Genomic DNA, 21,647 nt, shown 5'->3' on the forward strand with positions numbered 1-21,647 from the left:
AGATAGGGCAGTGAAAGTCACTGAGCAGAAGGGAATCCCCAGCTCACACCTGGCTCTGACCCTAGCCCTTCCAAATCCAGCCTAACAAGGTGATAGCTTCCAGCACACTCTGAGGAAACACATGACTCATATTCACATCAAATCCAGTTCTTCCACCAAAGCCATAGGACATACCCAGAATGTGTAGGGATGCTCCCACATAAAGACACCCCTTCAAGAATACCATGGGTAACTATTTCACATAATTTCATACAGAGAAGCAAAATAAAATGACAGAAGAATTTGTCTCAATTGAAAGAGCAAGAGGGGACTTCCCTGGTGGTACAGTGGTTAAGAATCCACCTGCCAATGCAGGGGACATGGGTTCAAGCCCTGGTCCAGGAAGATCCCACATGCTACGGAGCAACTAAGCCCTTGTGCCACAATATTGAGCCTGCATTCTACAGCCCACAAGCCACAACTACTGAGCCTGCACACCACAATTACTGAAGCCCGCACACCTAGAGCCTGTGCTCTGCAACAAGAGAAGCCACTGCAATGAGGAGCCTGTGCACTGCAATGAAGAGTAGCCCCTGCTCATCACAACTAGAGAAAGCCTGCATGTAGCAATGAAGACCCAATGCAGCCAAAAATAAATAAATAAATAAATTTATAAAAAGGAAAGAGCAAGAGAAAACCCCTGAAAAAACAAGTAACAAAAGAGAAATAAACAATTAACAAGAAAAAGAATTCAAAGCATTAGGAATAATATTGCTTATTGAATTAGGGAAAATTAGATGAACAGTGAGAATTTTAACAAGGAACTAGAAAATATAAAAAAGAACTAGTCAGAACTAAAGAATACAATAACTGAGATGAAAAACCCACTGGAAGCAATGAACAGCAGACTCAGCAATACACAAGAATGTATAAGTGATCTGGAAGACAGAATAATGAAAATCACATAATCAGAAGAGCAAAAAGAAAACAAATTTTAAAAATGAAAACACTTTAAGGGATCTTTGAGATAACATGAATCATTTACATATTAGGGGTACAAGAAGGAGAAAGAGAGAGAAGGGGGTTGAAAATATATTTAATGAAATTATGGCTGAAAATTTCCCAAGCCTGAAGAAGGAAACAGATATTAAGACACAAGGAAGCACAGAGGGTCACAAACAAGATGAACACAAACAGTAGGTCCTTGTTGGTTATCTATCTTATATAGTAGTGTGTGTATGTTCATCCCAAGCTCCTGATTTATCCCTCCCCTCCACTTTTCCCCTTTGGTATCCATATAGCACAGGGAACTCGACTCAATATTCTGTGATACAGGGAGATCAGCTTGGTGCTTTGTGACCGAGGTGGGATAGGGAGGGTGGGAGGGAGACGCAAGAGGGAGGGGATATGGGGATATATGTATACATATAGCTGACTCACTTTGTTATACAGCGGAAACAAACACAACAATGTAAAGCAATTATACTCCAATAAAGATGTTAAAAAAAATTAAAAAATAAAAGGGCATGTATTATGAAAATGTTAGAACGACAAGAGGAATCTAATAAAAATCATTTACATTTGCTTGTTTAATAAAAAATATTCTGTTATAACATATATGAGAAAAGATTCAAAAATAAAAGAATGAATATATGTATATATATAACTGAATCACCTTGCTGTACACCTGAAACTAACACATTTTAAATCAACTATACTCCAATAAAATTTAAAAAATAAAAAAATAAAAATAAAAGATGAACACAAACAGACCCACACTAAGATATATCATAACTTAAATACAAAATTAAAGATGAGAGAATTCTAAAGGCAGTAAGAAAAAGAGTCTGATTTTTCTGCAGACTTTTCAGGTCAGAAGTGAATGGCATGTTATATTTTAAGTTCTGTAAGGGAAAATCTGCAACCTAGATCATTTAGAATAGAAAGAGAAAGAAGGAACTTCTCAGACGAGCAGAAACTAAAGACTTCATCAATACTATCCTGATCCTAAATGAGATGCTAAAGGACCTTCCCTATGTGGAAAAGAAAAGGCTATAACAAGAAGTAAGTATATATAGGAAAGTAAAAAATCCCAGTAGTAAAGGCAAATATATAGTTAACGTTGTGGAACAGAAAGAAAAATAAACTAGTATGAAGATTAAAAGACAAAAAATTGTAAAATTAGTATAACTATAATAATCAGTCAAGGAATAAACATGAAGATGTAAAATATGCCATCAAAACCAAAAAGCATGGGGGAAAGGAGTAAAAAATACAGATCTTTTAGAACGTGTTTGAACATACATGACCACCTGTTTAAAACAAATAGATATAGTTGTCGTTCAACATATATGAACCCCATGGTAACCACAAATACACAAAATGAGAGAAAGGAACAAAAGCACATGACTAAATAAAATCATCAAACTACAAGAAAAGAAACTAAAAGAAGAAAAAAAAACAGGGAAGGCCTATAAATAAACATAAAAGAAGTAATAAAATGGCAATAAGTACTTACTTATCAGTATGTACTTTAAATATCAATGGACTAAATGATCCTCAAGACAAAGGATGGCTGATTAGATTAAAAAATAAGACACATCTATATGCTGCTTACAAGAGACTCACTTTAGAAATAAAGGCACACTCACACTGAAAGTGAGAGGATGGAAAAAGATATTTCATACAAATGGGAATGACAGGAAATCTGGGGTAGGGATACTTATACAAAATAAACTCTAAAACAAAGTCTATATCACAAGACAAGGAAGGGCATTATATAATAATAAAGCGATCAATACCAGAAGAGAATATTACACACATTAACATATATGCACCTGATAAAGAAGCAACAATATATATGTAAAGCAAATGTTAACAGACAGATTAACATATATACACTAATATGTAAAAATGGATAACTAATAGGAACCTGCTGTATATTTAAAAAATTAACATAAGAAAGGGAGAAATTGACAACAATAAGAGAATACTAGGGGACTTTAACACCACATTTACATCAATGGACAGATCATACAGGCAGAAAATCAATAAGGCAACAGTGGTCTTAAAGGACACAATAGACCAGTTAGACTTAATAAGTATCTATAGGACATGTCGTCTAAAAACAGCAAAATACACATTCTTTGCAAGTGTACATGGAATATTCTTCAGGATAGGTCACATGCTAGGCCACAAAACAAGTCTAACACATTTAAGCAGAAAGAACTTCTATCAATTTTTTTTCCAAATGCAATAGTCTGAAACTAGAAATCAATTACAGAAATAAAAATGGGAAAAACACAAACACATTGAGACTAAACCATATGATATTTATATAACCAATGGGTCAATGAAGAAATCAAAGTGGAAATCAGAAAATACCTTGAGACAAATGAAAATAGAAACACAACTTTAAAAAATCTCTGGATGCAGCAAAAGCAGTTCTAAGAAGAAAGTTTATAGTGATAAAGCCCTACCTTAAAAACAAGAAAAATCTCAAATACACAAACAAACTTTCCATCTAAAGAAATTTGAAAAGGAAAAAACAAAAACCAAAGTCAGTAGAAGGAAGGAAATAATAAAGATCAGAGAGGAAACAAATAAGTAGAGACCAACAAAACAATAGAAAAGATCAATGAAACCAGGAGCTGGTTCTTTGTAAAGATAAACAAAATTGATGTATCTTTGGCAAGGCTCATCAAGAAGAAAAGAGTGAAGACAAATAAACCAAATACAAAACAAAAGAGGAGAAATAACAATAGACATCACAGAGATACAAAAAAATCATAAGAGAACACTGTGCAAAGTTATATGCCAACAAATTGGACAACCTAAACGAACTGGGCAAACCCCTAGAAATATACAACCTTCAAAGACTGACTTAGGAAGAAATAGACAATCTGAGCAGACAGATCACTAGCAGTGAAATTTAATTTACAATTTAAAAAACTACAAGAAAACAAAAGCCCAGGATTGGAAGGCTTCACAAGAAATTTTTCCCAAACATATATAAGAAAACTAACATCTATCCTCAAATTATTCCAAAATACTGAAGATGATTGAATACTCCTAAATTCATTCTACAAAGCCACCATCACCCTGATATAAAAACGAGACAAAGACACTACAAAAAAATTATAGGCCAATAACTCTAAGGAATATAGATGCAAGAACCTTCAACAAAATACTACCAAACTAAATTCAACAATATGTAAAAAGGATCAAATCCCATGATCAAATGGTATTTATCCCTGAGATGCAACAATGGTTCAATATCTGCAAATAAATGTGATACACCACATTTAAAAAGGAAAGGATGGGGCTTCCCTGGTGGCGCAGTGGTTGAGAATCTGCCTGCTAATGCAGGGCACACGGGTTCGAGCCCTGGTCTGGGAGGATCCCACATGCCGCAGAGCAGCTGGGCCCGTGAGCCACAATTACTGAGCCTGCGCGTCTGGAGCCTGTTCTCCGCAACAAGAGAGGCCACGATGGTGAGAGGCCCACGCACCGCGATGAAGAGTGGCCCCCACTTGCCGCAAATAGAGAAAGCCCTCACACAGAAACGAAGACCCAACACAGCCATAAATAAATAAATTAATTAAAAAAAAAAGTGGGACTCCTGATATTCATCCCACTTAAAAAAAAAAAAAAAGGAAAGGATGTAAATTGGTACAACCACTATGGAGACCAGTATGGAGGTTCCATAAAAATTAAAAAAAATAGAACTGTCATATGATCCAGCAATCCCACTCCTTGGCATATATCTGGAGAAAACCATACTTCAAAAAGATACATTCACCCCAGTGTTCACTGCAGCACTAGTTATGATATCCAAGACATGGAAGCAACCTAAATGTCCATCGACAGAGGAATGGATAAAGAAGTTGTTGTACATATATACAATGGAATACTACTCAGCCATAAAAAAGAATGAAATAATGCCATTTGCAGCAAGATGGATGAACCTAGATATTATCATGCTAAGTGAAGTAAGTCAGACAAAGAAAGACAAATATCATATGATATCACTCATATATGGAATCTGATTTTTAAAAGTGATACAAATGAACTTATTTCCAAAACTGAAACAGACTTACAGATATTGAAAACAAACTTATGGTTACCAAAGGGGAAATGTGTGTGGGGGGCAGGGATTAATCAGGAGCTTGGGATTAACATACACACACTACTATATATAAGATGGATAACCAACAAGGACCTACTGTATAGCACAGGGAACTCTACTAAATATTCTGTGATAGCCTATGTAAGAAAAGAATCTGAAAAAGGATGAATATATGTATATGTATAACTAAATCACCTTGCTGTACACCTGAAAGTAACACAACATTGTAAATTAACTATAATCCAATAAACTTAAAAAAAATAGAAAATGGTCAAAGTATTGATCAAAACATCAACAGGAAAATCACGGGGAAAAAAATACAAATGCTCAACTTCACTCAAAATTAAAGAAATAAAAGTTAAGACAAAAATGAAATGTTTCTTAACCTATCAAATTAACAAAAAAAAGTTTAAAAATATCTGGTGTCAATAAGTGTGTATGGAAATCTGTACTGGAGGATGTGCAAATACTGGCGACCTTATTTGGAAGGTAATTGGGCTACCACTATTAAATTTTAAATGTACATACCATTTGGCCCTGTAATCTTACTTCTAGGAATTTATTTTATGCATATTTATTGCCATATTGTTTACAGTAATAAAAATGAAAATAACACAAAGATTAAAAAAGGGAAGGATAAAAAATGTGATTAAAATCACATTATCATCTCAATACATGCAGAAAAAGCATTTGACAAAACCCAACATCCATTCATGGTAAAAACTCTCAACAAAGTTGCTATAGAGGGAAAATATCTCAACATAATAAAGGCCACTTATGACAAACCCACAGCTAACAACATAATCAACAGTGAAAAGCAGAAGACTTTTCCACCAAAATCAGGAAGAAGACAAGGATGCCCACTCTCGCCACTTATATTTAACATATTATTGGCAGGTCTAGTCACAGCAATCAGACAAGAAAAAGAAATAAAAAGCATCCAAATTGTAAGTGAAAAATTAAAACTGTCACTATTTGCAAATGAGATGATGCTATATATAGAAAACATAAAAAATATTAGAATTAATAAATGAACACAGCAATGTTGCAGGATACAAGACTGATATAGACTAATAATGAACTACCAGGAAGAGTAATTAAGGAAACCATTCCATTTAAAATCACATAAAATAGAATAAAATGCATAGGAATAAACTTATACAAGGAGACATAAGACTATGTGTGAAAACTATAAAACGTTGATGAAGGAATTCGACAATGAAACAAGGAAATGGAAAGATATAACCTGTTGTTGGGTTGGATGAGTTAATATGGTTAAAATATCTATACTGCCCAAAACAATCTACAGATTTAATGAAATCCCTATAAAAATACTTATGACAATTTCTACAGAACTTGAAGAAATAATTCTAAAATTTATATAGAACCACAAAAGACCCTGAAGTGCCAAAGCAATCTTGAGAAAAAGGAAAAAGCCAGAAGTATCACACTCCCTGGCTTCAGACTATACTACAAAGCTACAGTAGTCAAAACAGCATTTTACTGTCACAAAAATAGACACATAGATTAATGAAACAGAATAGAGAGCCCAGAAATAAATCCGTGCACCTATGGCCAATTTAGATGAAGGAGCCAAAAATATACAATGGAGAAAAGACAGTCTTTTCAAGAAGGGGTGCTGGGAAAACTGGACAGCTACATGTAAAATAATGAGATTTAGAATATTTCCTCACACAATTGACAAAAATAAACTGAAAATGTGTTAAACACCTAAGTGTAAGATGTGTAACTGTAAAGTCCTAGAAGAGAACATTGGCAGAACACTTTGACAGGAATTGTAGCAATATTTTTTTGGATCTGTCTCCTAAGGCAAAAGAAAGAGTATGAAGAAATAAACCAATAGTACCTAATTAAACTTAAGAGCTTTTACACAGCAAAGGAAATCAGCAAAATTAAAAGACAACCTACTGAATGTTAGAAAATATTTGCAAGTGATATAAGCAATATCCAAAATTTATAAACAGCTTATAAAACTCAATATCAAAGAAACAAGATACCCAATTTAAAAATGGGCAGAAGACATTTATATAGATATTTAACCATAAGTGATATACTGATGTCCAGCAGGCACATGAAGAAATGCCCAGAATTGCTAATCATCAGAGAAATGCAAATCAAAAGCACAATCAGTTTTCATCTCACATCTTTCAATATGGCTATCATCAAAAAGTCTACAAATAACAAATGTTGTTGAGGATGTGGAAAAAATGGAACCCTAGTATATTGTTTGTGGGATTATAAATTCGTGCATCCATCATGGAAAACAGTATGAGGTTCCTCAAAAAACTAAAAATAGAACTACCTTATGATCCAGCATTTCCACTCCTGGGTGTATATATCCAGAAAAAATGAAAAATTTTGAAATTAGTGAAAATTAGTGAAAACACTAATTCAAAAAGATACTTGCATCCCAATGTTCATAGCAGCATTATTTACATTAGCCCCAATATGGAGGCAAAATAAGTGCCCGTCAACAGCTGAATGGATTAAGAAGATGTGGTATATATACACAATGGAATATTACTCAGCCATAGAAAAATGGAATTCTGCCATTTCCAGCAATGTGAATGGGCACAAAGAATATTATGATTAGTGAAATCAGTCAAAGACGAATGCTGTATGTTACCACTTGTATGTGGAAACTAAAAAAAATTTTTTAATGAATGTATTTACAAAACAGAAAAAAGACTCATAGATATAGGGAACAAACTTGTGGCTAACAGTGGGGAGAAGGAAACGGGGAAGGAGTGAGAAAGTGATATGGGATTGAAGATACAAACTAGTATATATAAAATAAATAAGCAACAAGTGTATATTGTACATTATTAGGAATTATAGCCATTATTTTATAATAACTTCAAAAGGATTATAATCTATAAAAATGTTGAATTATTATGTTGTAAACTAATATAATATCATAAATCAGCTATACTTCAATAAAAATTTTAAGTTAAATATTTTTAAACATTTAAAAATAGCTATAGCTTTAACAATTTTTTTACTGGATACAATGTAAAAAGATGTAAACGATAATATGGGAAATAAAAAAGGCCATGAGTAAAAGAATAGAGTTTTTGTATGTGATCAAAGTTAAGTTGTTACCAACATAAAATGGCATGATATATATGTGGTATGTAATGTAAGACTTAAGGTAACCACAAAGTAAAAACCTACAGTAGAATCACAAAATATAAGGATAAGGAATCAAAGCATACATGTATAAAAATTTTCAATTCACAAAGGAAGGCAGAAAAAGAGTTAGAAAGTAACAAGAGAACTTCATAATAGCCAGAAAATTATTAATATGATGGTATTCATATGTCCTTCTATAGTAATATTACTTTAAATGTAAATATATTGGATTCTCAAATCAAAAGGCATAGGGTGGCTGATGGATTAAAAAAATAGTCCCTGCATGTGTCCTACAAGAGACTCACCTCAGCTTGAAGGGCATACATAAGCTCAAAATGAAGGAATCACAAAAGATATTACATTCAAGTCGAATCTAAAAGAGAGCAGGCATAGCTATACATACATGAGACAAAATGGACTTTAAGTCAAAACGATAACAAGAGACAAAGATGTAATTAAATAATGGTAATGACAATCAAGAAGATGTAACAAACATAACTATACGTACACCCAACATCAAAGCACCTACATAAATGAAGCAAATATTAACAGATCTCATGGAGAAATTTAAAGTAATACAATAATAGTAGGGGCCTTAAATAACACATCAAACCAGTTGGATTTAATACATATCTAAAGGACATTTCATTCAACAAAATAAGAATACACATTCTTTTTATGTGCACATGGAATGATCTTCAGGATAATCCACATATTAGACCAGAAAAAAAAATCTCAATTTAAGGGAATATAAATTATATTAAGCATTTTATCCAACCACAATGGGATGAAACTAGAAATCAATTACAGGAAGAAAAATGGGAAAAACAAAATCATGTGGAGACTAAACAAGATGCAACAACAACAAATCAACAGTGGGTCAATGAAGAACTCAAAGAGTAAATCAGAAAGAAAATACCTTGAGACAAATGAAAATAAAATGCAACTTTCCAAAATCTATGGGATGTAGCAAAAGCAATTCTAAGAGGGAAGTTTAGAGCAATGCAGGCCTACCTCAAGAAACAAGGAAAATCACAAATAAAGAACATAACCTCTCATCTAAAGGAATTAGAAAGAGAAAAACAAATAATTCCCGAAGTCAGGAGAAGGAAGGAAATAATAAAGATCAGAGAGAAAATAAATAGAATAGAGACCAAAAGAAACAAAAAAACAAAAACAATATAGAACCTAACAACGGAAGTAAAAGGCCTATAATATTAAAACTATAAGACATTGATGAAGGAAATTGAATACAATATAAGTAAATGGAAAGATATCACATGTTCATGGACTGGAAGGAAGAATATTGTTAAAATGCCCATACTACCCAAAGCAATGTGCAGATCTAATGCAATCCCTACCAAAATACCCATGACATTTTTCACTGAACTAGAACAAAAAATAATCTGAAATCTATATGGAACCACAAAAGACCCCAAATAGCCAAAGCAATCTTGAGAAAAATGAACAAAGCTGGAGGTATCATGCTCCCTGACATCAAGATATACTAAAAAGCTACAGTAATCAAAACAGTACTGGCACAAAAACAGATACATAGATCAATGGAACAGAATAGAGCCCAGAAATAAACCCATGCACTTATGGCCAATTAATCTACGACAGAGGCAAAAATACACAATGGGGGAAAAACAGTCTCTTCAATATATGCTGTAGGGAAAACTTTACAGCTACAATTAAAAGAATGAAATTAGAACATTTTCTCACACCATATACAAAAATAAACCCAAAATGGATCAAAGACCAAAATGTAAGACTGGAAATCATAAAAATCCTGAAAGAAAACATACACAGAACACTCTTTGACAGAAATTGTAGCAATATTTTTTTGGATCTGTGTCCTCAGGCAAAGGAAACAAAAGCAAAAATAAACAACTGGGGCCTATTAAACTTACAAGGTTTTGCACAGCAGAGGTATCCATCAACAAAACAAAAAGACAACATACTGAATTGGAGAAAATACTTTCAAATGATATGACAGATAGGGGTTAATATCCAAAATACATAAAGAGCTCACACATCTCAATATTTAAAAATCCCTCAAAAAAAGTGGGCAGACCTAAATGATCATTTTTTTGTAAGAAGATATACAGATAGCCAACATCACATGAAAAAATGCCCACCATTACTAATCATGAGAAAAACACAAGTCAAAACTACAAAGACATATCACCTCACACCTGTCAATATTGTTATCATCAAAAGTCTGCAAATAACAAAAGTTGGTGTGAATGTGGAGAAAAGGGAGCCCTAGTGCACTTGGTGAGAATGTTAATTGGTGCAGTCACTATGGAAAACAGTAGGAAGGTTTCTCAAAAAAGTAAAAATAAAACTATCATATGATCCAGCAATTTCACTCCTGGGTATATATCTGAATACAATGAAAACACTAATTTGAAAAGATATATGCACCCCCATGTTAATAGCAGCATTATTTACCATAGCCAAAATATAGAGGCAACCTAAGTGCCCATGAACAAATGAATGGATAAAGAAGATTATACACATACGCATGCACACACACACTGGAATATTACTCAGCCATAAAAAATGAAAATTTTCCATTGCAATAACATGGATGGATCTGGAGTGTATTCTGCTTAGTGAAATAACTCAGATAGAGGAAGATAAATACTGTATGTTATCACGTATATGTCTAATCTATAAAATAAACAACTGAATAGAACAAAACAGAAACAGAATTACAGATATAGAGAACAAGCCAGTGGTTACCAGTGGGGATAGGGAAGGATGGGGGGTCGAGATAGGTGTAGGAGATTAAGAGGTTCAAACTATTATGTATAAAATTAATAAACTTCAAGGATATATTGTACCACACAGGAAATATAGCCAATATTTTATAACTTAAATGGAGTTTAATCTATAAAAATATTGAATCACTATGTTTTACACCTGAAACTAATATAATATTGCAAATCAACTATACTTCAATTAAAAAAAGAAAAGGAAAGAGACATCTTAAAGCAAATGAAATTGGAAGCACATATCAAAATGTATGGGATACTTTAAAATCAGTTCTAATTAGGAATTTTATTGTGATAAATGCTTACTATAAGGAAAAAAATATCTCAAATAACCTAGCATTACTCCTCAAGGTAAGAGTAAAAGAGGAAATACCTAAGCCCAACGTTAACATAAGAAAGGATATAATAAAGAGCAGAGCAGAAATAAGTGAAATATAGACTAGAAACACTACAGTAAAGATCAACAAAACTAAGACCTGATTTTTGAAGATAAACAAAATTGTTTTCCTAGCAAGACTCAGATGAAAAAGACTAAACAAATAATCAGAAATGAGAGTGGAGACATTATAGCTGATACAAAATATTATAAGAATCTACAAAATATGCCCAAACTAGGTAACCTAGAATAAATGAAAATTTCCTAGAAACATACAACTAACCAAGACTAAATCATGAGGAAATAGAAAATCTGAACAGACCAGTAATGAGTAAGGTAATTGAATTCGCAATCAAAAACCTCCAGCACAATATCCCATCACCAAATGGTCTTGCTGGTGAATTCTATGAAACATTAAAGAAGAAATAATGTCAAATGGTAATTATGTGTCAGGATAGATGTCTTAATTAATGCTTCAGTGATAATCATTTTACAATATATGTGTATCAAATCAACACGTTGTACACTCTAAGCTTACACAATTTTATATATCTATTATATCTCAATAAAGCAGTAAAAAAAATTATTTTCTTTTTTTTTCTGGCTGCACCACGTGGCTTGCAGGATCTTAGTTCCCCAACCAGGAATTGAAACTGGGCCCACAGCAGTGAAAGTGCCAAGTCCTAACAACTGGACCACCAGGGAATTAATAAAGCTGTAAAAAACATTAGTGTAATCTACCATATCAACAGGCTAAAGAACAATCATGATTATATCAATTGACAGAAAAATCATGTAAATCCAACACTGATTTACAATTAAAAACCACCAGCACATTATCAAAAAAGGGAAACTTCCACAACTTTATAAAGAGATTCTACAGACTTCCTAAAGCTAACTTTATACATAATGGTGAAAGACTGCATGCTTTCCCCTTAAGATCAGGAACAAGACAAGTATATCTGCTTGCACCACTCTTACTAAACACATTACTAGAATTTTTAACCAGTGTGATAAGACAAAAAAAGCAAAAGCTTACAGACTGTAAAAGGAGAAATTACAGTGTTCCTTTCTGCTGATGACATGATAGTCACTTCTAAATTCCCAAGAAATCTACAAAAATATACCTTCCTAGAACAAATAAGTTTATTAAGCAATATTTCATTGTTCAATATCGACACACAAGAATCAACACGTTTATACAATAAAAACAAACACGTGGAAACTGAAATTAAAAACTCAGTACTATTTAAATTCACTCCAAAGAAAATCAAATACTTAGTGATAAACCCAAGAAAATATGTGCAATATATTCATGTTGAAAATCAGAAAATGCTCAGGAAAACTTCAGTGAAGGCCCAAATAAGGACAAGTTTATACTGTGCTGATGGATTTGAAGACAACATGTTAAATATGTCAGTTCCTTCAAAAATTATGTAGAACAAATGAAATTCCTATGAAAAGCCCAGCAAGGATTTTCATAGACATAGACAAGCTTATTTTGAAATGTATATGAAATGCAAAGATACCAGAATAAGTAAAATAATTTTGGAAAAGAATAATATACAGATCAGCCAAGATGGCAGAGTAGAAAGTCCCAGAGCTCACCTCCTGTCATGGGTACACAAAAATCACAACTATTTGCAGAACAACTATCAATGAAATAGACCAGAACCTACCAGAAAAGGTCTACAACTAAAGACATAAAGAAGGAGCCACAATGAGATGGGTAGGGGGGATGGACTCACCGTATACTCAACTCCCATACCCACACATGGAGAATAATTACATTGCAGAGGTTCTCCCATGAGAGTGAGAGTTCTGAGCCCCACATTAGGCTCCCCAGCCAACGGGGCTTAATTTTGGGAGTCCCACAGGACTGGGGAAAATAGACACTTCACTTTTAAAGGGCACACACAAAATCTCACAGGCTCTGGGACCCAGGGCAAAAGCAGTCATTTGATAGGAGCCTGGGCCAGACCTACCTGCCAGTCTTGGAGAGTCTCCCAGAGAGGCAACAGGCAAATGTAGCTCTTCTTGAGGATATAGACACTGGTGGCAGTCATTCTTGGATGCTGCTTCTACCATGTGGACACCGGTACACACGGCATCACTGTGGAATCCTCCCTCTAGCTCATTTGTGCCAAGACCTGGCCCAACCAACTGCCTATAGGCATCAGTGTTGGGCTGCCTCAGGTCAAGCAACTAACTCGACAGGGTCACAGGCCCACTCATCAACAGAAAAGCTGCCTAAAGTCCTCCTGAGCCCACAGACACCTGTAGATATTGCCCTGCCCATTGGAGGGCCCAAGACCCTTCTCTACCCACCTTGGGCAGCCATCAGTCCCAGAATCCCCTAGGCCCTGGCCCTGCTCTACAGGAAACCTGCTTTGGCCTCTGGACCAGGCTTAACCACCAGGGGGCAGACACCAGACACAAGAAAACCACAATCCTGTGGCATACAGACCCATGCTGCCCACAGCATAATAGACCCTGCCCTGAGCCCAGCTGAGTGCTGGCCCTGACCACTAGCAGGGCAACAAAAGCTTCAGGACACCCCAGAACTTGTACCCAAATGTGTCAGGAACTAAGCCCCCCTCCGACCTGACACTGGCTCTGGGATCCCTGGGCCCTGCAACCAGACCCCAGGACATGACTCAGCTTGCCAGTAGTTCAACACTAAGCCCAGGACCTGACTTCATCAACCAGTGGGTGGGCAAGAGCCCTGGAGGCTTCTGGATTCTGACTCTGTCCACCAGTGAGACAGCAATAGCCCTGGGGATACTGTGGCCCCACCAACAAGCAGCTGGTAGCCTCCGCACAAGACAGGGCCTGGCAATCAACAAGACTGGGGGCTAACCAAGCCTACCAGATTGCCCACATAGCTCACCACAACAAAAGGAACCACCTAGCCCTTATAGGGGAAACCCCTAGACCATATAGCTTGGGTGAGAAGATGGAGTGTGCTTCTGGACCACATAGAATACCTTCTACAGAAGGCCACTTCTCCAAGGTCAGGAAATGTAACTAACTTACTGGATACATAAAAATACAAAAAGCAACTTAGGCAAAATGCGGCAACAGAGGAACAAGTTTCAGATGAAAGAACAAGATAAAACCCCAGAAGAAGAACTTAAGTGATGTGAAGGTAGGCAATCTACCTGAGAAAGAGTTCAGGGTAGTGATCATAAAGATGATCAAAGAACTTGGGAGAAGAATGGACGCACAGAGTGAGAAGTTAGAAGTTTTTAACATAAAGTTTGAAAGTATAAAGAAAAACCAAATGGAGATGAATAATAAAATAACTGAAATGAAAAATACACTAGAAGGAATCAATAGTAGACTAAATGATACAGAGGAACGGATCAGTGAGCTGAAAGAAAGAGTAATGGAAATCCCTGATGCTGAACAGAAAAAAAAAAGAAAAGAGAATGAAAAGAAATGTGGAAAGTTTAAGAGACCTCTGGGACAACATCAACTGCACTAATATTCACATTATAGGGGTACCAGAAGGAGAAGAGAGAGAGAAAGGGACTGAGAACATAGTTGAAGAGATAATAGCTGAAAAATTCTCTAACCTGGGAAAGGATACAGTCACCCAAATCCAGGAAGCATAGAGATTCTCATATAGGATCAACCCAAAGAGGAACATACCAAACCACATTGTTATTAAAATGACAAAAATTAAAGATAAAGATAGAATATTAAAAGCAACAAGGGAAAAGCAACAAATTAACTTCATTGTACAGCAGAAACTAACACAACATTGTAAAGCAACTATACTCCAATAAAAAAAAACTTAAAAAAAAACATACAAGGGAACTCCCATAAGTCTATCAGCTGAATTTTCAGCAGGAACTCTGCAGGTCTGAAGGGAGTGGCAAAATATATTTGAAGTGATGAAAGGGAAAAACCTACAACCAAGAATACTCCACACAGAAAGGTTCTTGTTCAGATTTGATGAAGCTTTATAGATATGCAAAAACTTAAAGAGTTCAGCACCAACAAACCAGCTTTACAAGAAATGTTAAAGGAACCTCTCTAAGAGAAAAAGAAAAGGCCATAACTAGAAACATGAAAATTACAAAATGAAAAAGCTCACTGGCAAAGACAAACATACAGTAAAGTTAGGAAATCATCCATGCCCAAAGCTGGTAGGAAAGTTAAAAGACAAAAGTAGTAAAATAATCTATATCCACAATAAGCAGTTAAGGGATATATGAAACAATTAGATGTAAAATATGATATTAAAAATCAGTAATCATGTGGGGAGAAGAGTACAAATGCAGAATTGTTGAAATGCATTTGAAAGTAAGAAATCAGCAACTTAAAACAATCACGCATATATACAGTTCTGTATAAAAACCTCATGGTAACCACAAACCAAAAATCTATACTATATATACAAAAAGCAAAAGGGATCCAAAGATAATACTAAAGATAGTCATCAAATCACAAGAGATGAGAACAAAAGATGAAGAAAGGGGAAAAAAAGACCTACAAAACAACCCCAAAACAATGAACAAAATGGCAGTAAGAGCATACATATCAATAATTACCTTAAATGTAAATGGATTAAAGGCTCCAACCAAAAGACATATACTGGCTGAATGAATACAAAAACAAGACCTGTATATATGCTGTCTACAAGAGACCCACTTCAGACCTAGGGACACATACAGACTGAAAGTGAGGGGATGGAAAAAGATATTCCATGCAAATGGAAATCAAAAGAAAGCTGGAGTAGCAATACTCATATCAGACAAAATAGACTTTAAAATAAAGACTTACAAGAGACAAAAAGGACACTACATAATGATCAAGGGATCAATCTAAGAAAAAGAATAATATGAAAGAAATAACTCTCCCTGATGCTACATCTCACTATATAGCTTTAATAAACAAGACAATGTGATACTGACACACAGTAGACTTTTGAGAAAAGTATGATAGGAATTCAATGAAAGAAGGTAGCCTTTTAACAATTGTCAGTGAGCAATTGAACATCCACAGGGAAGAAGGAAGGAAGGAAAGAAAGAAAGAAAGAAAGAAAGAAAGAAAGAAAGAAAGAAAGAAAGAAAGAAAGAAAGAAAGAAAGAAAGAAAGGAAGGAAGAAAAGAAAGAAAGAAAGAAAGAAAGAAAGAAAGAAAGGGAGAGAAAGGAAGGAAGAAAGAAAGAAGGAAGGAAGGAAAGAAAGAGAAAGAAAGAAAGAAAAAGAGAGAAAGAAAGAAAAAGAGAGAAAGGAAGGAAGGAAGAAAAGAAGGAAGGAAAGAGAGAAAGAGAAAGAAAGAAAGAAGAAAAGAAAGAAAGAAAAAGAAAGAAAGAAAAAGAAAGAAAAAGAGAGAGAAAGAAAGAAAGGAAGGAAGGAAGGAAGGAAGAAAGGAGGGAGGAAGGAAGGAAGGAAGGAAGAAAGAAGGAGGGAGGAAGGAAGGAAGGAAAGAAGGAAGGAAGGGAGGGAGGGAGGAAATTAACCTTTAAACCGCAAACCTTATACAAAATTTAACTCAAAATGGATCATAGATTTAAACATAAAACTGTAAAACTTTTGGAACAAAACATAGGAGAAAACCTTTATGACATAGAGCTAGGAGAAGAATTTTTAAATTGACACAAAAAGCACTATTCATAAACAGAAAAATTGATAAATAGGGCTTCATAAAAGTTTAAAACTTTTGGTTTTTTTAACAAACTCTCTTAAAATGATAAACAGACAAAATACAGAATAGGATACCAAAGTACTTGTGTATAGAATATATAAAGAACTCTAAAAATTGAACAGTAAAAAATAATTCAATTTTAAAAAGCAAAAACAATATGAACAGACGTTTCATAAAAGAGGATATGTAGATGGAAAAAAACCCATTAAAGCATATTTATCAGTAGTCATCCGAGAAATGCAAATTGAAACCATAATGTGATATCCCTACACACCTATCAGAATGGCTAAAGTAAAATATAGTGATAATAACAAATTTTGACACTAATGTAGAGACAATGGATTGCTCATACCTTGCTGGTGGGAATGTAAAATGGTACAGATACTCTGGAGGAAAGTATGATAGTGTCTTTTTAAAATATACATACATTATCATATGACCTTTGCAAACACAAAGTGTGCTCTAATATATATAACAACTTTATTCCAACTGAAAAGTGTAAACACTCCAAATGTCCTTCAACAAGTGAATAAATGAACTGTGGTACAACCATACTACTCAGCAATAAAAATAAATTAGTGTTAGATAGATGAAATCACTTGGATGGATCTCAGAGGGATTAGGCTAATTGAAAAACACTTATGTACTTTATAACAAAATTATAAAGACTGAGAATGTATTAGTGGTTTCCAGAAGTTAGAGATTGCAGGAAATGTGGTGAATTTGGTATAAAGGGGTAAAATAAGGGATCCTTGTAGTGATAGAACCCTTCTGTAACTACCATTTTGTGGTGCATACATAAATCTACACATATAGTTAAACTGTATAGAATTGTATTCTATGCACACAAATATGAAAATAGTGAAAATCAGTAAGTTCTCTGGATGGTATCAATGTCGATTTTGTACTTTAGATATTATACTGTAGTTATGCAAGACGCTCCTATTGGAGAAAACTGTGTGAAGTGTACATAGTAATTCCCTGTACATTTTTATGAAATTTCATGTGAATCTACAACTGTTTCAAAATACCAAAAAATTTAAATCTATTCCCAGTGTCTTTTGAGAGATGAGTTTAACTCATATACATTTATTTTACTTACTGATGCATTTGGATACTTTGCTAACATTATTATTTTGAGTGTTTCTATTTATCATACTTTTCATTCTTCATTTCCTGATTTTGTTGGTTTGATCAAGTTGTATTTCTTTTTTTAATATATTGTTTATAATCTGTTTATTCTACTTAACAGAGAAAAAATATTTTATATACTATTAAATATATTTTTGTAGTGGCTTACGCAAGCTGCCTTTTTTTTGAAATTTTGAATTTTATTTTATTTATTTTTTAATACAGCAGGCTCTCATTAGTTATCCATTTGATACATATTACTGTATATATGTCAATCCCAATCTCCCAAATCATCACACCACCCCCCCACCACTTTCCCCCCTTGGTGTCCATATGTTTGTTCTCTACATCTGTGTCTCAATTTCTGCCCTGCAAACTGGTTCATCTGTACCATTTTTCTAGGTTCCACATATATGTGTTAATATACGATATCTGTTTTTCTCTCTCTCACTTACTTCACTCTGTATGACAGACCCTAGATCCATCCACGTCTCTACAAATGACCCAATTTCCTTCCTTTTTATGGCTGAGTAATATTCCATTGTATATATGTACCATATCTTCTTTATCCATTCGTCTGTCGATGGGCATTTAGGTTGCTTCCATGTCCTGGCTATTGTAAACAGTGCTGCAGTGAACATTGAGGTGCATGTATCTTTTTGAATTATGGTTTTCTCTGGGTATATGCCTAGTAGTGGGATTCCTGGGTCATATGGTAATTCTATTTTTAGTTTTTTAAGGAACCTCCGTACTGTTCTCCACAGTGGATGTATCAATTTACATTCCACCAACAATGCAAGAGGGTTCCCTTTTCTCCACACCCTCTCCAGCATTTGTTGTTTGCAGATTTTCTGATGATGCCCATTCTAAATGGTGTGAGGCGATACCTCATTGTAGTTTTGATTTGCATTTCTCTAATAATTGGTGATGTTGAGCACCTTTTCACGTGCTTCTTGGCCATCTGTATGTCTTCTTTGGAGAAATGTCTATTTAGGTCTTCTGCCCATTTTTTGATTGGGTTGTTTGTTTTCTTAATATTGAGCTGCATGAGCTGTGTATATATTTTGGAGATTAATCCTTTGTCCGTTGATTTGTTTGCAAATATTTTCTCCCATTCTGAGGGTTGTCTTTTCGTCTTGTTTGTAGTTTCACTTGCAAAAACTTTTAAGTTTCATTAGGTCCCATTTGCTTATTTTTGTTTTTATTTCCATTACTCTAGGACATGGGTCAAAAAAGATCTTCCTGTTATTTATGTCAAAGGTTGTTCTTCCTATGTTTTCCTCTAAGAGTTCTATAGTGTCCAGTCATACATTTAGGTCTCTACTCCCTTTTGAGTTTATTTTTGTGTATGGTGTTAGGGAGTGTTCTAATTTCATACTTTTACATGTAGCTGTGCAGTTTTCCCAGCACCACTTATTGAAGAGACTGTGCTTTTCTCCATTGTATATCCTTGCCTCCTTTGTCATAGATTAGTTGACCATAGGTGCATGGGTTTATCTCTGGACTTTCTATCCTGTTCCATTGATCTATATTTCTGTTTTTGTCCCAGTACCATACTGTCTTGATTACTGTAGCTTTGTAGTATAGTCTGAAGTCAGGGAGTCTGATTCCTCCAGCTCCGTTTTTTTCCCTCAAAACTGTTTTGGCTATTCGGGGTCCTTTGTGTCTCCATACAAATTTTAAGATTTTTTGTCCTAGTTCTGTAAAAAATGACATTAGTAATTTGGTAGGGATTGCATTGAATCTATAGATTGGTTTGGGTAGTTTGGTCATTTTCACAATATTGATTCTTCGAATCCAAGAACAAGGTATATCTCTCCATCTGCTTCTATCATCTGTAATTCCTTTTATCAGTGTCTTATACTTTTCTGCAAACGGGTCTTTTGTCTCCCTAGGTAGCTTTATTCCTAAGTGTTTTATTCTTTTTGTTGCAATGGTAAATGGGAGTGTTTCCTTAATTTCCCTTTCAGATTTTTCATCATTAGTGTATAGGAATGCAAGAGATTTCTGTGCATTAATTTTGTATCCTGCTACTTTACCAAATTCATTGATTAGCTCTAGTAGTTTTCTGGTAGCATCTTTAGGATTCTCTATGTATAATATCATGTCATCTGCAAACAGTGACAGTTTTACTTCTTCTTTTCCAATTTGTATTCCTTTTATTTCTTTTTCTTCTCTGATTGCCATGGCTAGGACTTCCAAAACCATGTTGAATAATAGTGGTGAGAGTGGACATCTTTGTCTTTTTCCTGATCTTAGAGGAAATGCTTTCAGTTTTTCACCATTGAGAATGATGTTTGCTGTGGGTTTGTCGTATATGGCCTTTATTATGATGAGGTAGGTTCCCTCTATGCCCACTTTCTGGAGAGTTTTTATCATAAATTGGTGTTGAATTTTGTTGAAAGCTTTTTCTGCATCTATTGAGATGATCATATGGTTTTTATTCTTCAATTTGTTAATATGGTGTATCACATTGATTGATTTGCTTATATTGAAGAATCCTTGCATCCCTGGGATAAATCCCACTTGATCATGGTGTATGATCCTTTTAATGTGTTGTTGGATTCTGTTTGCTAGTATTTTGTTGAGGATTTTTGCATCTATATTCATCAGTGATATTGGTCTGTCATTTTCGTTTTTGTAGTATCTTTGTCCGGTTTGGAATCAGGGTGATGGTTGCCTCATAGAATGAGTTTGGGAGGATGGGTGTTAGTTCTTCTCATGTTATGTTTGATAGAATTCACCTGTGAAGCCATCTGGTCCTGGACTTCTGTTTGTTGGAAGATTTTTAATCACATTTTCAATTTCATTATTTGTGATTGGTCTGTTCATATTTTCTATTTCTTCCTGGTTCAGTCTTGGAAGGTTATACCTTTCTAAGAATTTGTCCATTTCTCCCAGGTTGCCCATTTTTTTAGCATAGAGTTGCTTGTAGTAGTCTGTTAGGATGCTTTGTATTTCTGCGATTTCTGTTGTAACTTCTCCATTTTTATTTCTAATTTTATTGATTTGAGTACTCTCACTCTTTTTCTTGATGAGTCTGGCTAATTGTTTATCAATTTTGTTTATCTTCTCAAAGAACCAACTTTTAGTTTTATTGATATTTGCTCTTGTTTTCTTTGTTTCTATTTCATTTATTTCTGCTCTGATGTTTATGATTTCTTTCCTTCTACTAACTTTGGGGTTTTTTGTTCTTGTTTCTCTAATTCCTTTTGGTGTAAGGTTAGATTGTTTATTTGAGATGTTTGTTGTTTCTTGAGGTAGGCTTGTATAGCTATAAACTTTCCTCTTAGATCTGCTTTTGCTGCATCCCATAGGTTTTGGATCATCGTGTTTTCATTGTCATTTGTCTCTAGGTATTTTTTGGTTTCCTCTTTGATTTCTTCAGTGATCTCTTGGTTATTTAGTAATGTATTGTTTAGCCTCCATGTGTTTGGTTT

The sequence above is a fragment of the Balaenoptera borealis genome (genome assembly GCF_965194805.1).
Source record: "Balaenoptera borealis genome assembly, chromosome: X".
Taxonomy (NCBI): Eukaryota; Metazoa; Chordata; class Mammalia; order Artiodactyla; family Balaenopteridae; genus Balaenoptera; species Balaenoptera borealis.